General features: G+C 44.5%; 1 protein-coding gene across 2 annotated transcripts in view; it reads right to left on the reverse strand.

Moving 5' to 3' along the window:
* Positions 1-17,939, reverse strand: part of LOC308310709 (plexin-B2-like) — a 199,991-nt gene that overhangs the window by 84,884 nt on the left and 97,168 nt on the right. For both annotated transcript variants that reach the window (XM_080757092.1, XM_080757091.1), the window contains 2 exons: positions 16,108-16,166; positions 4,217-4,275 (listed from right to left, as the gene is read on the reverse strand). The gene's annotated coding sequence lies outside the window, so the exon portion shown is untranslated. The remainder of the gene's footprint in view (positions 1-4,216; positions 4,276-16,107; positions 16,167-17,939) is intronic.

Consider the following 17,939-nt stretch of genomic DNA (forward strand, 5'->3'; position numbering starts at 1 on the left):
TAAAGCCAGCCAGGGATGAGGTGGACTCAGACAGACTTCACAGAGGCTTTGGCTGTGTGGAAACAGACTGAACATTTCAGTCAAACGTTTCCCAGTGGAGGATTTAGCAGCTATCTGGGCAGGCAGAACACACAGGATAGCATCTCGTTGGCGTCGGGCAGAAACCTCACATAATCCACATCCACAGAAGCAAAGATTTGACTTAAAAACGTTCGCTCTGAAAGAATGATTTGTGCCACATTTTCAAGATTTCTCAAAAATAGCAGATCTACAAGCACCGAGTTCCGCGCTACGATAGCCTGGCTCCAGCCCTGAATCGCTAGCCACGCCCATTAAGAAAATATGTTCTGGCGATTCAGGTCTGGAATTACGCGCGCTTTCAATAACCTGGTTGTAGCTTGGCCGTAAATAATAGTCTCGTGTAGCCAGACAACTATTCCACAATCTTTGAATGCTATATAGAGTCTGGGACGACACCTCCTGAAATCAGAGTAAGGATAGCTGCCATTTCCGTTCCCGAAAATATATTTAAATTTACAAATGTTGTATTTCCTTTTCTGCTAAGCAGCAAGCTATACATGCTTAGATGATTTCTATTTCACGATACATTTGCGCGACTGTAAAGACGAAACTTCCGTTTTACATTTGACTCATGATAGAACCTCCGTTGCTCCAGACTGTATGATGGAAGCATTTGGAAATTGCGAGAGGCAACAGTCTGGTAACGAGACGACGTAAATAATAACTACATTGGATGCATTGAAACACAGGTACTTTCTTTCTTTTAACATTTCCTGAAAAGTATGAGTTCTGGATATACTCCTTGTTCACCTCCCAGGGGGGTAAATTCAGGCTGTTTTCACAGCAAAGAGCAAGAAAGTGCACAACGGTAAATACAGCCATAAACCATACATCAGTAGATACAGCAACGCCTGCTTGCAGACTAGCATTAGGTTGCCGTTGGGTAGAGAGTGAGACCTTGTATCTCCATATTCCGCAATTTAAATTCTTCGCCAATAATGACATGCCCGGAAAAGGGAGGCAAAAGGTTGAAACCGTCTGAAGGTTTTATGAATATGTAAGCAGTGAGAAGTATGAACAGCAGCTTGTTAAATAATAACGACACTGCGACCACTGCAACACAAACGTTCCCCCGAAAAGTGACGCTTTTTTGGACATACAAGGATTCCACCCGGCAGGGACGATATGCTCCACGTATCCTGGCTCACAGACACACCCACACAATAACCATTCGACAATAAAACCATTGTAAAAAGCGGAGAGGCTTTCAAATGAAGTACAGCCATACAGCAAATTGGGAGTCATTCGAAGTGTACTATACTATACCCACCATGCACCAGCTATTATGGAAGATGCCTGCTGTCACTTTTGAGGCTAAATGTATTTGTGAGTCTGGAATTAACGGAGGTATGGGGGGGGTATATTGCAGAATGCACATGAAATAATGCCTGAGAAGAGTGTGCTGCTGTGGAATCTGAAATCACCACCAAAGTGATGGACAACAACATGCTACACCAACTGAACTTAACCACCAACCTCTTGGAGTTGGATTAATGCCTGACTTATAAGTTGCCAGTGTTACTTTGGGCTCTCGGCTTTTGCAAGTGCTAATGGGGATCCATAATAAAGTAAAGGGTTGGGATTAAAAATGGTAAATTAAAATAAATAATGTTGATGTCCTCACAAGTATAGTAATACTTTAGTAAAACTATATGACCACCTTGCCTCCTCAGTTTTATGCATTATGTTATACTTAGATAGATCTACAAGCTCATAGTGCAGCACCGATACAAGCTTGTAGATCTGTTATTTTTGAAAAATCAGGGAAGACCATTGAGAGAGAGCATGCTCTCTTTTGCAAGGACGCCATGAGTACAGTCATGATCACAACATACAAAAAACCACAAACACCACAATTTTAAATAAGATGCAATATAGCGAGCAATATAAAAAGGGCTACACAAGGCAGGCGCAGTAGTGCCATTTAAATGTCTCTATAGAGACCAGTTTGTCCAGTTTCAGTGAGTCCTGGAGTTTATTCCATTCATCTGGGGCATAAAAGATGAGAGCAGTCTTTCCTTGTTCACTGATCAGTCCTGCAGTGTGAAGTGTAATGTGTGTCTGAGTACTGAGATTACAGCACTTTGGTTCAGCACTGTTGTTGCACTGTTGTAAATGTGCTTTATAAAATAAAGTGGATTGGACTGTGATCGCGTTAGATATCACGTCCAAGTCAAGTCAATCTGGATAAGAGCATCTGCTACACGACTCGATTGTAAATGTAAATTGATAATGTACACTCAGTGGCGGCCTTATATATGATTAAATCGTTTCAATTGAAGCGGGCCTCGAGCCTCCAGGGGCCTGCCCATTTTGTTTAAAAATAATAAAGCCCCGACTGTCTGCAGAGTTTATTTCTCCTGCCTCCTGTGTGATTTATTTATCCTTCCAAGCCCACTATACCATGTACTATACATACTGCGTCTACTACATCCTGTAGTTCACTTAAGAAATAAAAGTATTGTTATACAGTAAGTAGCTTTTATTTTGAAGAGGAAGTTGTTTCGGTTGTAGCCAGCTGCCATGACAGTCTACTCGACTAGAAGTGCCGGGTGGTAGTGGAATAATAACAACAACATGCTTTTAGCCAAAGTTCATAAAAACCGCATGCGTCTATGACTTAAACAATGTAGGCTAAACACTTTGGAATTACGTTAAACATGGTATATCCTCCGTGGCGGCGTCATTAGATGAGTACTATAGTTAATGAATTGTTAAGATTCATCATCAACAACAGGCTGTTGTTGATGCCCCCCAAAATGAACAGGTTTTACAGCCTACAGGATTCTCATTCTGTTACTGTCACTGCCTGCAAGGATGGCCGCCGTGCCATTTCTTATAAACTATCTAATTCATACGTGGGTCGTCGTGGGTCCATGTGGAGTTGTTGTTGTTGTTCATGGGCCACGGTGCGTGGCGTGGAGAGGGCATCAGAGCGCAGAGCAACAGCCTAGTAATAGTATGGCATATTGGCTGTACTCTCTGCACTCTCTTTCTGTCCAGTCCTACGTTTATAGGCTGGCGAATTATATTCGTTAATAAAGAGAGAGCTGTAAAGGGGATATTGTCTATGGTCAGTTCATGGTGTGTATCATTCTCGTTTTTAACCGGGCCATGATAATGCGGCGCATTGACGGTAGGCAGTAGCCCTAATACAATGTAACCAACTTGCGCAAGCATTCAAAAATGGGTTTTAATTGTCGGGTAACAGAAAATAACGGAAAATAATCTAATTTAAATAATCTAGCACTAGCAGTGCTGACTGTTGCGATTGCATATAGCCTATGCTGCCTTCCAGTTATACCTTAAAGTAAAAAAAATGGTTAATCAAGCAAGCTGATTTTGTGTATTTTCTACTTGGCTGTGTATGCTGTTCATCCCTATCCTTAAGGCCGCCCCTGTGTACACTACAGTATGTGCACACTGCACACATAAAGTACTGTAATATCCCATGGTGTGAGGAGTTTACAGATAATAAGACAGTGAGAGCTGGCATAATATAAGCAACAGAAAATATACACGAACAATGGAAGTCGACTTTTCTCAAACGCTGAGAACGTTGTTTGTGTAATAAATGCATCCACGTCAGTTCCCAGACTTCACAGTTTATTGTGCGACGGACAAACATAAGGGTTAGGAGGGGCGGGTGCACGCAGGTGTGTCCATGCAACAGGTGGGTTCCAGATGCAGGGAAGTGCACGCACGCACGCGCGCACACACATACACACCCCTTTCGTTGTTTGCCCAGGCGATTATGTCTGTCTACCTCCTCAACTCCAGCCAATCACCGCCCAGTTATGAGTCAATGGCATTGAAAGCCGTTAGCCGCCCAAAACACATGTGGGTGTGTCTTTGTCTGTCTGTGTGTGTGTGTGTGTGTGTGTGTGTGTGTGTGTGTGTGTGTGTGTGTGTGTGTGTGTGTGTGTGTGTGTGTGTGTGTGTGTGTGTGAAAGAGACAGAGCGTTTCACCGCAGCATTTACTTTGCATAAATGTCCCTTAATGGAAATGTACAACAATTCTCTACAGAATGCCATAGAGCAGCTAATTAGATTTATTCCTCATAGAGGAGAAGAGAAGAGAAGAGAAGAGAAGAGAAGAGAAGAGAAGAGAAGAGAAGAGAAGAGAAGATCTTACTGTTCAGTGTTTAGGCCTGGCTTCTGATGACATTCACTGCTTCACTGGTCTGTCCTCACCTGAACAATCGGAGAAACACAGATTACAACAATGTATTATTTATTATGTTTTTTATGTTTATATAAATGTTTCTATGTCAGTCGTTCTCAAACATTTTCATGTCAAGGACCCCACAAATATATGTAATTGGCTGCCGACCCCCAATCTGAAAATATGTTGTTCCAGGGACCCCCCTGAAGCAAAGATTCTTCTGGGGGGAAGCTTCTTTCAGAGCGACAATGTTCACTCTGAAAGTATATTCAAAGATTTGTGCCACATTTTCAAGACTTTTCAAAAAATAGCAGATCTACAAGCAATAGCTAAAGTATAACATAATGCTTAAAACACCAAAAGGGGTTCCCGTCCTGATTGGGATATTATGTTTTTTATGTTTATATAAAACGTTTATTTTGAGAAGAGAAGATGAACATTAATGATAATATAAACGGATGACGGAAGCAATCGCAGGACAAACTGATGAGAGAAGAGGAGGGCTAAAGTAAACAGGAAGAGCTGAGAGACAAAACAGAACAAAGTGATACCACAGTTATTTCCGCTGTCACGTCGGCTGTGGATGTCGTCGACTAAAACTAGGACGAAAGACGTTCGTTCACTACCTTTTTTCATGTCTAAAACTAAGACTAAATATATTGACAATTTTGTCAACAAATAAAAACAAATACAAGCTTGTAGATCAGCTATTTTCAGCATGCAACCAAGTGTAAAATCAGTCATTAAGTGCAATTATGTCCTGATAACTGCAAAAAGATCTCCAAATATCAAGCAGCCCGTTTAGCAATGACCACCATCCGCAGGTGTTACTATCATGGTGTTATTTTCTGCTTTAGCAGCATAATATGAATAATTAAAACATGGGACAGTATAAATGTAATAATAGACTCAAGGTCGTGTTATACAGTGAGATAGCAGAGCTGATTGGTTACAGTACGAGAGCAGCGCACACCATGGTGCCAGTATCTCGCGGTATAGGCGCACTCCTTCATATGTACAAGTACTGCTTTAAAAAAATAAAAACACTTAAAGCTGCCTGGTAATTAGGGTTGAAGCCGGTTCCATCGTTTTTTTTATGAACGGTTCTGCAAACGGTTCTCATTAGTCTTCATTTGGCACCGCTGTGTGACTGTCTGCATGCATGCAAGTGACTGTGGTGAGTGACGTACCCCACCCATGCACCTACAGTACGCGAGTGAGTGGGGTCGGGGAGGATACGCCCACTGTTCTGGAAGAATGCTGTGAATGTCCACAATGGCTCCGTGACTGTGACCGGAGCGGAGCGAGTCAACGAGACAGCCTCGCGTAGCGGTACTCAGTCATGTACTAATATCACTGCGTCGCGTGGATAATCTGCCTGGAGCAATAATATGCATTGCAAAGGCAGATAAAGACAAGTGCAATAAATGTGATGCCATAGTTTGAACTTGCACGTCCACAACAACAAGGAAACATCTTAAAACTCAATACACAAGTTTAATCCATAGGCACATGCAAGTTTAAAGCCATGCCCGCAGGTCCACCACGGCCGGCGGGGCAGGAGGATGAAGACGGGCCTAGTCTGCAGCTGGTTCACTTTCCCCAGGCTAGTAACTTTAGAAAATAGACAAACTACTAAGTAATCCAGAGCGTTTTATTAGGTTTATTGTAAGTTCTGCCGTTTTACGTTTATGGTGTTCATAAACGTAATGCCAATGACTCGACTGTCTGATATTTTATGAATAACGTCAACTATATTCAGCCATAAATCAAACAAAGTCCATTTGTCTGCACTTAGTTACAAGTTACAATGCAACTCAACTGCTTTTAAATTGGCTCTAAATTAATTGCGCGACTGTTGAGAGCTCAGCCTTTAGGTGCATATACAGTATCTGCATGCTTTGAATGATTGATTACTTTATAAACAGTTTGCAGAAAGCACAGAAACGTACAGTTCAATACAAGCTCTGAAGAGGATTTGTAACTGGTGTCCATATTAAATTAATCTGAACATTAAGACACAAATATACAGTAAAAATGGCAATAGTTATATTGTTGTGGTGGCTGTTGGTGGACTGTGGTGAAGTTGAAATAATAGTGCAATTACAATAAAGCAGCTTTGTATGATTGAATGTGTGTTTAGTATGTACTTGCATAATATATTAGCATAATGTATGTCAGGAAAAAGGGGAAAAAATATATTAGGAACCGTTAAGGGAACCGGATCCATTATGGGGGAACCGGTAAGGATCCGGAACCGTTAAAATCCTAACGAATCCCAACCCTACTGGTAATGCCCCGCATGGGACGAGGAGTGTGTGGAAATGTGAGATAACTTCAAGGGGCAGCCGTTCGTGGCTACAGTGAAGTCAGTGAAGTATGTACGTGGGGCAGAGACATGGACACTCTACAGTGAAGTCAGTGCTGTATGTACGTGGGGCCGAGACATGGACACTCTACAGTGAAGTCAGTGCTGTATGTACGTGGGGCCGAGACATGGACACTCAATGGACGGCGTCCGCACAAGAATGCTATGAATGGCAGGCACTCTGCGTCACGTGGACGGACCACATCACTGTCAGAACCGGTGGCAGGCCAACCGACGCTGTGGGAGCCATAAACAAGATAAAGCTAGGGATGGAAAAGAGGCGCACCAACTACATAGTCGCAATGCGGCGCGACAGCGGAGCTTGCACCTCCGCAGCGATTCAGGACAGTCCCTGAGTTGGTGTTGGCTTGACCACACTCTCTCATTGCAAAGCTCAAAAACGCACTTTTTAATTAATAAGACTCCTCTGGCTCTGACTGCTTCTCACTCACACTGACACACAGACTCGCACAGACACAGAGGCAAGCAAAGAGCAAGTTGTCTTGAGACAACTTGTTGTGATTCGACATAAAATTGAATTGAATTATAACCATATAAAATGCTGCTATTTGTAAAAATGGCTAAACATGACTCCTAACGTCGTTGAAGTGGGACTCTGGGACTCATCTAAAAGACCATCCCTGCATCCCGGGACTAATTACATTGAAAACCTATTTACATCACTGAGGTTGGCAGGTCTGCTACTGGTTGACAGGGGGTATTGTGTCCTGAGACGCACATGCACACACACCTTGACAGAATAATTGTTTTCTCTCATTAAATCCTCCCAGATGCTTCTGAAGAATACATTAATACCATTATGCGGAAATAAACACACAGATAAATCGAAGAGCAGAATTCACCATCTACTGGAAACCCAAGAGCCATTTGTCATTTCTCGCGCGCACACACACAAGGGTGCGTGACATGACAAACATTTTTGCAGAATGTTAGCTGAATGTTCACCTACTCTTGCCGTATATTCACATACTATGACATGCAGAGAATAGCGATGCTAGGGTTCATGGCATGCATTTTGTACCCCATTTTTCACCCCTGTGTCAATTATCTAATGTGATCCTGGGCTCTACACACCCTCCGCCAACCTAGTCCCCATATGGGACATGGGGAGAGCAACGCACTTGAACTCATGCTTCCTTCATGCCTGAGTGTCCAAGTTGCTCCTTTTACACCTGACAGGGGGGAGTTTCCCTGGTTGGACGTAGTGCGTGGAAGGAACACGTTATTCCAACCAGTTCCTTTCCTCTCCATCAGGCGCCCCGGTTGGCCAGGGGGAGGCAGTTTAGAGACCAGGATTACTGCATGTTTTTTGTGAGGGTAACTACCCTAGGGGACACGGGGAGAACATGCAAGATGTGATACAACATGTGATACTTTTATTGAAGTAAAATATGTGAGTAATTTTTCCACCACTGGTAACTGTGGTGGGACATACAGTATTTGGCCCTCACAAGTATAGTAGCACAGTACAAACACACACTACACTTAGTATGAAAGGCAGGACTAAAGGAGGGGTTTTATTGATTAGCGAGGCAGTGAGTTGATTGATGATTGGGCGCTCGTCCCCTGGGAGGTGCGCTTGTTTTAATCTACAAAGACACACACACACACACACACACACACACACACACACACACCCTGTGGGAGCTCTCAGGAGTTTGAACAGAGCAGTCACATTTAATTAAACAGGACGTCACACAGGGGAATGAGCTGTGTGCACTGTAATATATACACCTGTGCTACGTACGTGCACACAAACACACAGGTAGACATACAAACACAAACAAATACAACTATGAAAGAGAGACACACTCACTCTCTCACACAAAGCGCGCACGCACACACGCACACACGCACGCACGCACACACAAAATGATCCACGCACGCACGTGCACACACGGTGATGAGACATATCACACAAAACTCACACACTACTGAATCAAAAGTTGCATGCTCATCTTGCTTATCATGCTTATCTATTGCAAAAAGCTCCCAGCCTGCGTGCACTCTCAGGATGAGCGTTAATTTAATTAAGGTTCATGATTGTACTGTGTAGAGCTCAACAAATAATCCCTCTGTCTTTCCCCACTCTCTCTCTCTATACCTCCTGTATCACTCTCTGTATGTCTCTCTCTCTCTCTACCTCCTGTCTCACTCTCTGTATGTCTCTCTCTCTCTCTATACCTCCTGTCTCACTCTCTCTATACCTCCTGTCTCACTCTCTGTATGTCTCTGTCTCTCTCTCTCTCTACCTCCTGTCTCACTCTCTGTATGTCTCTCTCTCTCTCTACCTCCTGTCTCACTCTCTGTATGTCTCTCTCTCTACCTCCTGTCTCACTCTCTGTATGTCTCTCTCTCTACCTCCTGTCTCACTCTCTGTATGTCTCTCTCTCTCTCTACCTCCTGTCTCACTCTCTGTATGTCTCTCTCTCTCTCTATATACCTCCTGTCTCACTCTCTGTATGTCTCACTCTCTCTCTCTACCTCCTGTCTCACTCTCTGTATGTCTCTCTCTCTCTCTACCTCCTGTCTCACTCTCTGTATGTCACTCTCTCTCTACCTACTGTCTCACTCTCTGTATGTCTCTCTCTCTCTCTCCCTCTACCTCCCGTCTCACTCTCTGTATGTCTCTCTCTCTCTCTACCTCCTGTCTCACTCTCTGTATGTCACTCTCTCTCTCTACCTACTGTCTCACTCTCTGTATGTCACTCTCTCTCTCTACCTCCTGTCTCACTCTCTGTATGTCTCTCTCTCTACCTCCTGTCTCACTCTCTGTCTCTCTCTGAGGATGGGAACCAGATGTGATCAGCCGTGTTCCTGAACCTCAATTTTCTAGACCATGACTGTGGAGACACACTAACGCACGCACACACGCACGCGCGGGTAGGGTAGTTTGCCAAGAGACAGAAATAAAAGGGGGAAAGTGTGTGTGCGCGCGTGTGTGCTTGCGCACATGTACACATTTGTCATTTTAACAATGAGCCAGTTTAGACCCTGTGGCCTTCCTACCATATGCAGAATACATTAAACCTTCACTTGTAGCTGTGAAGCAGAACAGAGAGAGAGAAGTACAGAGAGAGAGAAAAAAAGAAAGCCAAATAAAGAGAGAATGAGAGAAACAGATAAAGTAGATGATTGAAGCTAGCTGTTAAAGCCATTAGTGAAGTATAGCGAGCAGGTTTATAAAACATTATATATAGGCCTAGCAGAGCATGTTGACTTCCTCCATACGGCAGTGTTATCACCACTTGCACCATAGTGTCCCTCATCAAGAATAGGCCTGTCACAACTATTTCATAATCGCCTCAACCAATCGCATTGCGATGCGTTGTGAACTTCTAGATCTGCTATTTCCAGTATTAATGTTTTTAAATGTCAGTGTTTCTTTTTTATAAGAAGTTATTTGGCCCAGTGCAACTTCAAAGCCGGAAACGGAAATGTATTTTTTCATTCAGAATTTGTATTCGTTACAGTGTCTTAGTGTTTGATGAAAAACAACACTGTTGCTAGCCAGTCAAGTGTCTTTCTCTCAAAAAAAAAAACTCCCGTAGAGAGAGAAGAGGCATAATGGTTAAAAAGAAGGTCTGCTTGAAACAAAACCAACAGTGGGTCAAAGTCAAAGCCCAGAATGTCTGGGGACTGGGCAGGGAGCACAGTGGCAGTCAGCCTTTGGAGTGGCGTTGACAGAAGACCCCCCCCCCCCCGTAGAGTAAGAGTGATTGACTCTGACAGCAATGACTCTGTGCGTGCTTTGTGCTCCAACAATGCAAGGTGTGAAGTTGTGGCACAATCTTTCTTCTATGAGCTTATGAAGGCCACCTTACACTGTAAAATCCCTCATTTTCAATAGGCCTACATCAACTAACATGTGATAATTTGTTCTAATCAAGCACCGAATATCTAATTTTTGTCAGATTATGAGACATAATGAATATAAAGACGGCTTGTGCCCGTGCACGGGTGTGCACACGGATTTGTGGCCGTTTTTACGTGATGCTAAATTCGATGCGAATCAATCGCTGATTAACGTGGATTAAACAAAACTCGCCTTTACGGCTATGGCATGCTGGACAGAGTAAAGGTAAGCCCGTCTTTACGCCTATGGCACGGAAACTGTTTTAATGAAATGCTATTCTAAACGTTGTTGTACAACAGCATCACGCAAATATAGTATTGCACCATAATAGCGAGCACCAGTGTACTGAAGTTAGCAGTTTACTGTAGTTTGTTCCAGCTCTAGTTAGCACAGTGTAGTTGGTTCCAGAACAGAGAGCTAGGCTACATGTGGGTCCAGGCTGTTAGCATTGTGAGCCAGGCAGCAGTGAGTTGGAGCACTACAATGCATTCCACACGGCAATGAGAACCCCACAGTGTACAGGCAGACGCACGTACTACACACACACACACACACACACACACACACACACACACACACACACACACACACACACACACACACACACACACACACACACACACACACACACACACACACACACACACACACACACACACACACACACACACACACACACACACACACACACACACACACACACACACACACACACACACACACACACACACACACACACACACACACACAGTACCGCCACAGTCTACTGGCACACAAGAAAAGAAAAAGCACTAAACCACACATGAACATGCACTCATCTGTAACCTGCTTTGTTAGACCAATACACATCAATAGCACGCACGCAACGCACACACACACACACACACGCACACAGTGAGCCAAGAGAGTTTTTAGGCAACAAGGCCTCTTGGTTCTTTCTAAAGTCAGTGACAGCCAAGACCTCTTTGTGCCCATTGCTTTAATATATAATTTACATACATTTACATACACAAACACTAACACATAGTGTACATACACACAAACTGGCACTAGAAGTGCTCTAACTTCATCTACCTCGCGCACGCACGCACGCACGGCGCACGCACGACCACAATGCCACTTGGCAAAGGATTAAAGACAGATCAAAGACATACATCAACTCAACTCTAAGTATCTCTCTTTCTCTCTCCGTCTGTATCTAGCACATTTCTTTCTCCAAGTCTGTCCTCCTTTCCTTTCCTTCTTCCCCTCAGTTCAGTCTAATTAGTGTTCTTCTTCCTCCCTTATAGCTTTATCATTTTCTCTCTCTTTGTTCTCTCCATTCATCCGTTCGCCCATCTCTCCCTCTCCATCTCTTCCATATCATAACAGTGTATTGTGAAGCTCGTGAAGGGAACATAATGGCACAGACGGACACACACAGAGAGCTGGCACACCATGAGAGAACTTCAGTCTGTGTGTGTGTGTGTGTGTGTGTGTGTGTGTGTGTGTGTGTGTGTGTGTGTGTGTTGGGGGAAGTGAATGGAACTTATGGAAGCCAGTCAAACCAACATGCATATCACAACCTTCACACACAAATCTGGGACACTGCCCAGACACAACAGTCCACACACACACACACACACACACACACACACACACACACACACACACACAGCGGGCTGTTAACCGCACAAGTTTGTACCCGGCATTAAAGTTTTAAACGTCCACATTGCGGTTATGTTAATTATGCATGTAGTCCAGATGAGAGCGGCGGCGCTCCGGATATGGGAGAAAGCTGTAGTAGTGTAGGCGATATTAGAATAGACATGTATGTTGATGTATAAGGTGAAGAAGACGGTCCGCACACAGGCTTTGCTCCAACAGTGTTTATAACAGTGTTCACCTGATGAAGGCCGTTCACGGCCAAAACGTTTAATGGTGTTTTAAACACTGTTGGAGCAAAGCATGTGTGCGGACCACTTCTTATGTATCTACTATCTACCTTTGTCCAGAACCAGCCATGGGAACTGGATGTGCGCAAGCCACCTGCTTTTTCAACATGCATGTTGATGTACACAGTAGCCTATATTGTAAAATACTGTATGCATTTCACACAGCATGACATGAAAGACAATGGAGATGACGTGACAGTGGAGATGTCTCGACATGCAGCAGAGATCGACGGTATAGTTGAAGGTGAATCAATGGCTTTGTTGAGTCAGAGAAAATATTATACATGTAATGCTTCCATAGTGAAACCGTTTATGTCCCCTAAAACTCTGTGAGGCAGAAGGTGCAGATAGGCTAAATACTTGTGCGGGTGACGCAGAATAGTAGACAGAATACGTCCTCACGTAGACAGAATACGTCCTCATGTAGACAGAATACGTCCTCACGTAGACAGAATACGTCCTCATGTAGACAGAATACGTCCTCACGTAGACAGAATACGTCCTCACGTAGACAGAATACGTCCTCATGTAGACAGAATACGTCCTCACGTAGACAGAATACGTCCTCATGTAGACAGAATACGTCCTCACGTAGACAGAATACGTCCTCACGTAGACAGAATACGTCCTCACGTAGACAGAATACGCCCTCACGTAGACAGAATACGTCCTCACGTAGACAGAATACGTCCTCACGTAGACAGAATACGCCCTCACGTAGACAGAATACGCCCTCACGTAGACAGAATACGTCCTCACGTAGACAGAATACGCCCTCACGTAGACAGAATACGTCCTCACGTAGACAGAATACGCCCTCACGTAGACAGAATACGTCCTCACGTAGACAGAATACGTCCTCACGTAGACAGAATACGCCCTCACGTAGACAGAATACGCCCTCACGTAGACAGAATACGCCCTCACGTAGACAGAATACGTCCTCACGTAGACAGAATACGCCCTCACGTAGACAGAATACGTCCTCACGTAGACAGAATACGCCCTCACGTAGACAGAATACGTCCTCACGTAGACAGAATACGCCCTCACGTAGACAGAATACGTCCTCATACGTAGACAGAATACGTCCTCACGTAGACAGAATACAACCTCACGTAGACAGAATACGTCCTCACGTAGACAGCACCTAAACTCGTGTGGACACGAGTGAACATTTTAGGACGCCGATTTTATGAATTCAATTTTTCAACGCCGGAAATGTCGTCGTGCGCTTGTGCACATCTCTCATCTTTGTTGTGAGACACCAGCACGCAAGTACATTAAAATCAGGCATAATCCAAAGCACCAAACCTAACCTCTAAATGCCTAATCCTAACCCTATAAAGCCTCCATCTTTTACCAATTAGTAAGCCTACAGTATACTGTATGGGACGGTGCAGTCATGGAGAGGTAACAGATAAGGGGTGACGGTGGAAGGAGATGAAGGAATGACTTCCTACGCTCCAGACGTGTGGCGTCTGACTCACTGACAGTAAATGTAGGAACCATTTGAGAAGCTTACAGACTCTGTCTGGCTCTGGGGCTGCAATTATACATTAACCCATTCTGACCTGAGATCAGATTCTAAAAATGTCTTTTCAAAAATAGCAGACCTACAAGCTCGTAGCGCGCCACTCGGTGGCACGCTATGAGCTTGTAGATATGTTTTCAATAGCTAAAGCATAACATAATAAGAAAGAAATAAGGGTGTTTTCTTTGCTAATTTGTGTGCACGCGCACGCACACACACACACACACACACACACACACACACACACACACACACGTGTATGTGCATCAACACAAAACTATTCTAATATGCAAAAATAGCAGACATACGTAAGCTCACAAGGTCGCAATGTGGCGTGCTGAGAGCTTGTAGATCGTCTATTTTTGCAAGCTCACGTCACAACACATGCACTCTTGAAGATGTGCTTGTAGATCAGCAGTAACACTTGTCAACGTTGACGTCCTACCCCAACACAGGGTGGAAATGCCTCCATGAAAGAGTAGGGAGACCACTTATATGTTGGTTTAAATTACATTGTGTTCACACAAAACGGTTCCGGATTGAAATAATATCCTCCTTGTAATCGTCAACATTCTTATGCAATTAGCTGCAATTTAATCACATTTGTATTTGCAATTGTATTAACCGATTGCAGTTACACTTTATTTGTTATTAGGCAACTCTGATGCATGTAATCCTGCCCTGCCCATGAGTATAAATAAGGTCCTAGTCGTGTTAATGATGCATATTGTGAGGTCAGTGAGTGACCAGGGACCGTGTGGCACAGCTTTCTGCTGAAGACAGACAATTATTCCCCACATTATGCAAAGACCATGTCCGTCTGCCCTGTGAAGGTCAACGTCACTGTCTGTTCCGTCCAGACGCTGACATCACACGTCTCTCTCTGTCCCTCTCCGTCTGTTCGCTAACACAACAACATCGACTGCACGCATAAATCCTCAGTGTAGATCTGTGCATTTCAACTCTGAAATTCGAGCCAACCAGGTCCATTTTGGTTACATTTGTGCGCTCTTCAGAGTTGATACATACGGTATATATGTACTTCACTTGTCGGGGTTCCCCAGAGCTCTATATACACAGGAAAGCCCCCCTTCATTTTGAATCTCTTCAAACTAAAATACCCAATCTACAAGCTCACAAGGCAGATGGGATATTTCCTTCTGGATGTTCACCCCCAGAAAAGGGATGCCAGGGTAGAGGGTTCATGTGGTTAAAATAAAAGCGCACATTTTACTGTGCCCTCGTCGTTTTGTAACACCGTCCGTCTGTCTGGTGTTAGGTCTTGAGGAGGACACCTCAGGGCCTGTACTGTACGCGTCCCTGGAGGCCCGGTCTGAAGCCTGGGCCTCGCCCAGATCCCCTCCCCCCCACTCCTCAACCATCTGCTGGGGTGCTTTCCTTCCTGTGGACCCCGCGGCTCCACGTGCCCACAGGACGGATGCTACAGAGACCAGCACAGCAGGGGGTTTGCTTGAACACATAGCTTGATGAATTTACTCTCCAGTGTGTGTGTGTGTGTGTGTGTGTGTGTGTGTGTGTGTGTGTGTGCAATGTGTCCACACATTGTCCCAGATGGGCAAATGTGCCAACACACTCAAAAAGGCTTCCTAAACAAACAGTATGTTTGCTTACTTTTGAGGTACGAATGTCCCCACAAGTATAGTGTCGTGAAAAATAGACATTGTGAGGCCATTTTTCCTGGACCTCACAAGATAAAATGGTTGATTTATGGTTTAAAAAGATTGTTAGAGTTTAATTAGGTTTAACCTTCTTATGGCCACCCTATAATTAACAGTGGATTGTGCCTTCTACCTGCACTATTCTATGTTTAATTCGTCCTTTTAATGCCAATAGAAAAATCTGTGACATGCACACTATATCTCATTCCAACACGGTAATCCTATAGTAATATACCCGTAAATTCATTACGTCAATTGCCATAAGGGGGTTAATCCCTTAACTGTCCACCCTCACCACCACCACCACCCCCATTCGCACGCAAGCACACGCACGCACGGATATACGCACACAAGAAATAACTTTTATCCACGAGGGAGAAGAGGCAGACCTGGCAGAGAGCTGAAAAGAGAATGAGATCAAATGTACTTTTTCACAGGAGAGGAGAGGAGAGGAGAGGAGAGGCCTTACCGTTCAGTGTTTAGGTCTGGGATCTGATGACATTCACTGCTTCACTGGTCTGTCCTCACCTGAACAAATAGAGAAACACAGATTACTAAAATATTATTTACTATTTATTCACCCGATAGGCTCAGAGACAGGTGCGTATAGGCATTAGGCAGGGCTCAAAGTATTCAAAGAAACGCACATAAAGTGCACAAAGACCCTCACACCGGCTGCACTTTTAACACTTTTATTAGACAACGTTTCCGTCCCAGACCTTCTTCAGACATCTGAAGAAGGTCTGGGAGAAAGAATGGTTTATTCAGAGAAGAGAAGAGACTTGATTGACTAGTAATGGCAATATAAACGGAGATCGAAGCGATCGCATGCAGGATAAACGCAGGCCGTGACCACCTGTTTTTAAATGTTTTGGGGGAGTGGTCTGGCCGCTTCAAGTAAAACAAAAATCACATCTGAAGGGGTCAATAGGTCGTACTCTAAACAGCAGACAGACAGACAGACATGTCTGATGGTTCTCAATCTCAACGTGGGGTCCGGAGACTCCGCAGTGTCCCCAACGTTGAACCGTAGCCACACAACCACGTGAAGCTTGTTTACTGTGTTTCAGCTATAATAACGGTCATCGATCAGGACGATTTGAGCACAGCGATGGTTGATCAGTTTGAACGTTGTGGATGTTAATAATCACTGCATGCGAGCGCTAATGGACTGCTCATTCAAAGCGCTTTAGAAATGGACCATTCATTCATACATTGGGAGGTGAAGCGGCGAACAGTCAACGCCAGCCAGCGTCCTCACTTCCCACATTCACACACACCAATGGCGGCTACCACTGGGAGCAATTAGGGGTTCAGAGTCTTGCTCTGGGGGAGCCCGGGATCGAACTGGGAACATCACGGTTGCAATCCGGCTGCTCTACCCCCTGATGAGCCATTGCCGCCCCTAAGGACAATTGGACATGATATCCACTATATACATATAGGGTTCCAGAGGGTCCCCAGGATACATCGGCTATTTGAGAATATATTTGAGAATCTACAAGCTCACAAGGCGTCGTTGCAAACACAAATGTTGTATGGGGGTCACTGGCACAAACTCTTTTCAGAAGGGGGGTCCGCAGCCAAATACATTAATACATTAAATTATTAATTTGGGGGTCCGTGATGTGAAAACGTTTGACCACTGAACGCCGCCATGTGACGTCTGCTCCGGTCAGCAGCAGCGAAGTGGCAGGACGGCCCCCGTGACCTCACGTGACCCTCGACCTGCTGCGGTCGTTGTCGTGGCGACGAGACGTTCTATTGTGCGGCTGTGACAGGGTCCAGAGGGCGTGTGTGTGTGTGTGTGTGCACGCGTGCGGGGCGTTGTCTGGGACATTCTAACATTCCATGGAGTTAAGCTGTGAAAACACAGTGTGGTTTGGTTTGCGTTAGTCTCAGACACTAATGAAGTCCACACGACCCTGGACAGTCAAAACACACACACACACACACACACACACACACACACACACACACACACACACACACACACACACACACACACACACACACACACACACACACACACACACACACACACACACACACACACACACACACACACACACACACACACACACACACTTCACCCGGACGCTTCTCCCCTAAACACCCCTCCACCATGTTTATTGCAGACACTGTGAAACACACTGCACTGCTAAAAGAAATTACAAATGCGCTAAAAATGTATGTCATTAAAAAAGGAAACGAGTTCGTGGCTGTCTTCATAGGCTTATCAATTAAAATGGTCCCACACACTGTCTAGGACTTGGTTGCTGTCAGGCAGAAAGCACTGAT

The sequence above is a fragment of the Protomyctophum bolini genome (genome assembly GCF_963924005.1).
Source record: "Protomyctophum bolini genome assembly, chromosome: 23".
NCBI classification, from domain to species: domain Eukaryota; kingdom Metazoa; phylum Chordata; class Actinopteri; order Myctophiformes; family Myctophidae; genus Protomyctophum; species Protomyctophum bolini.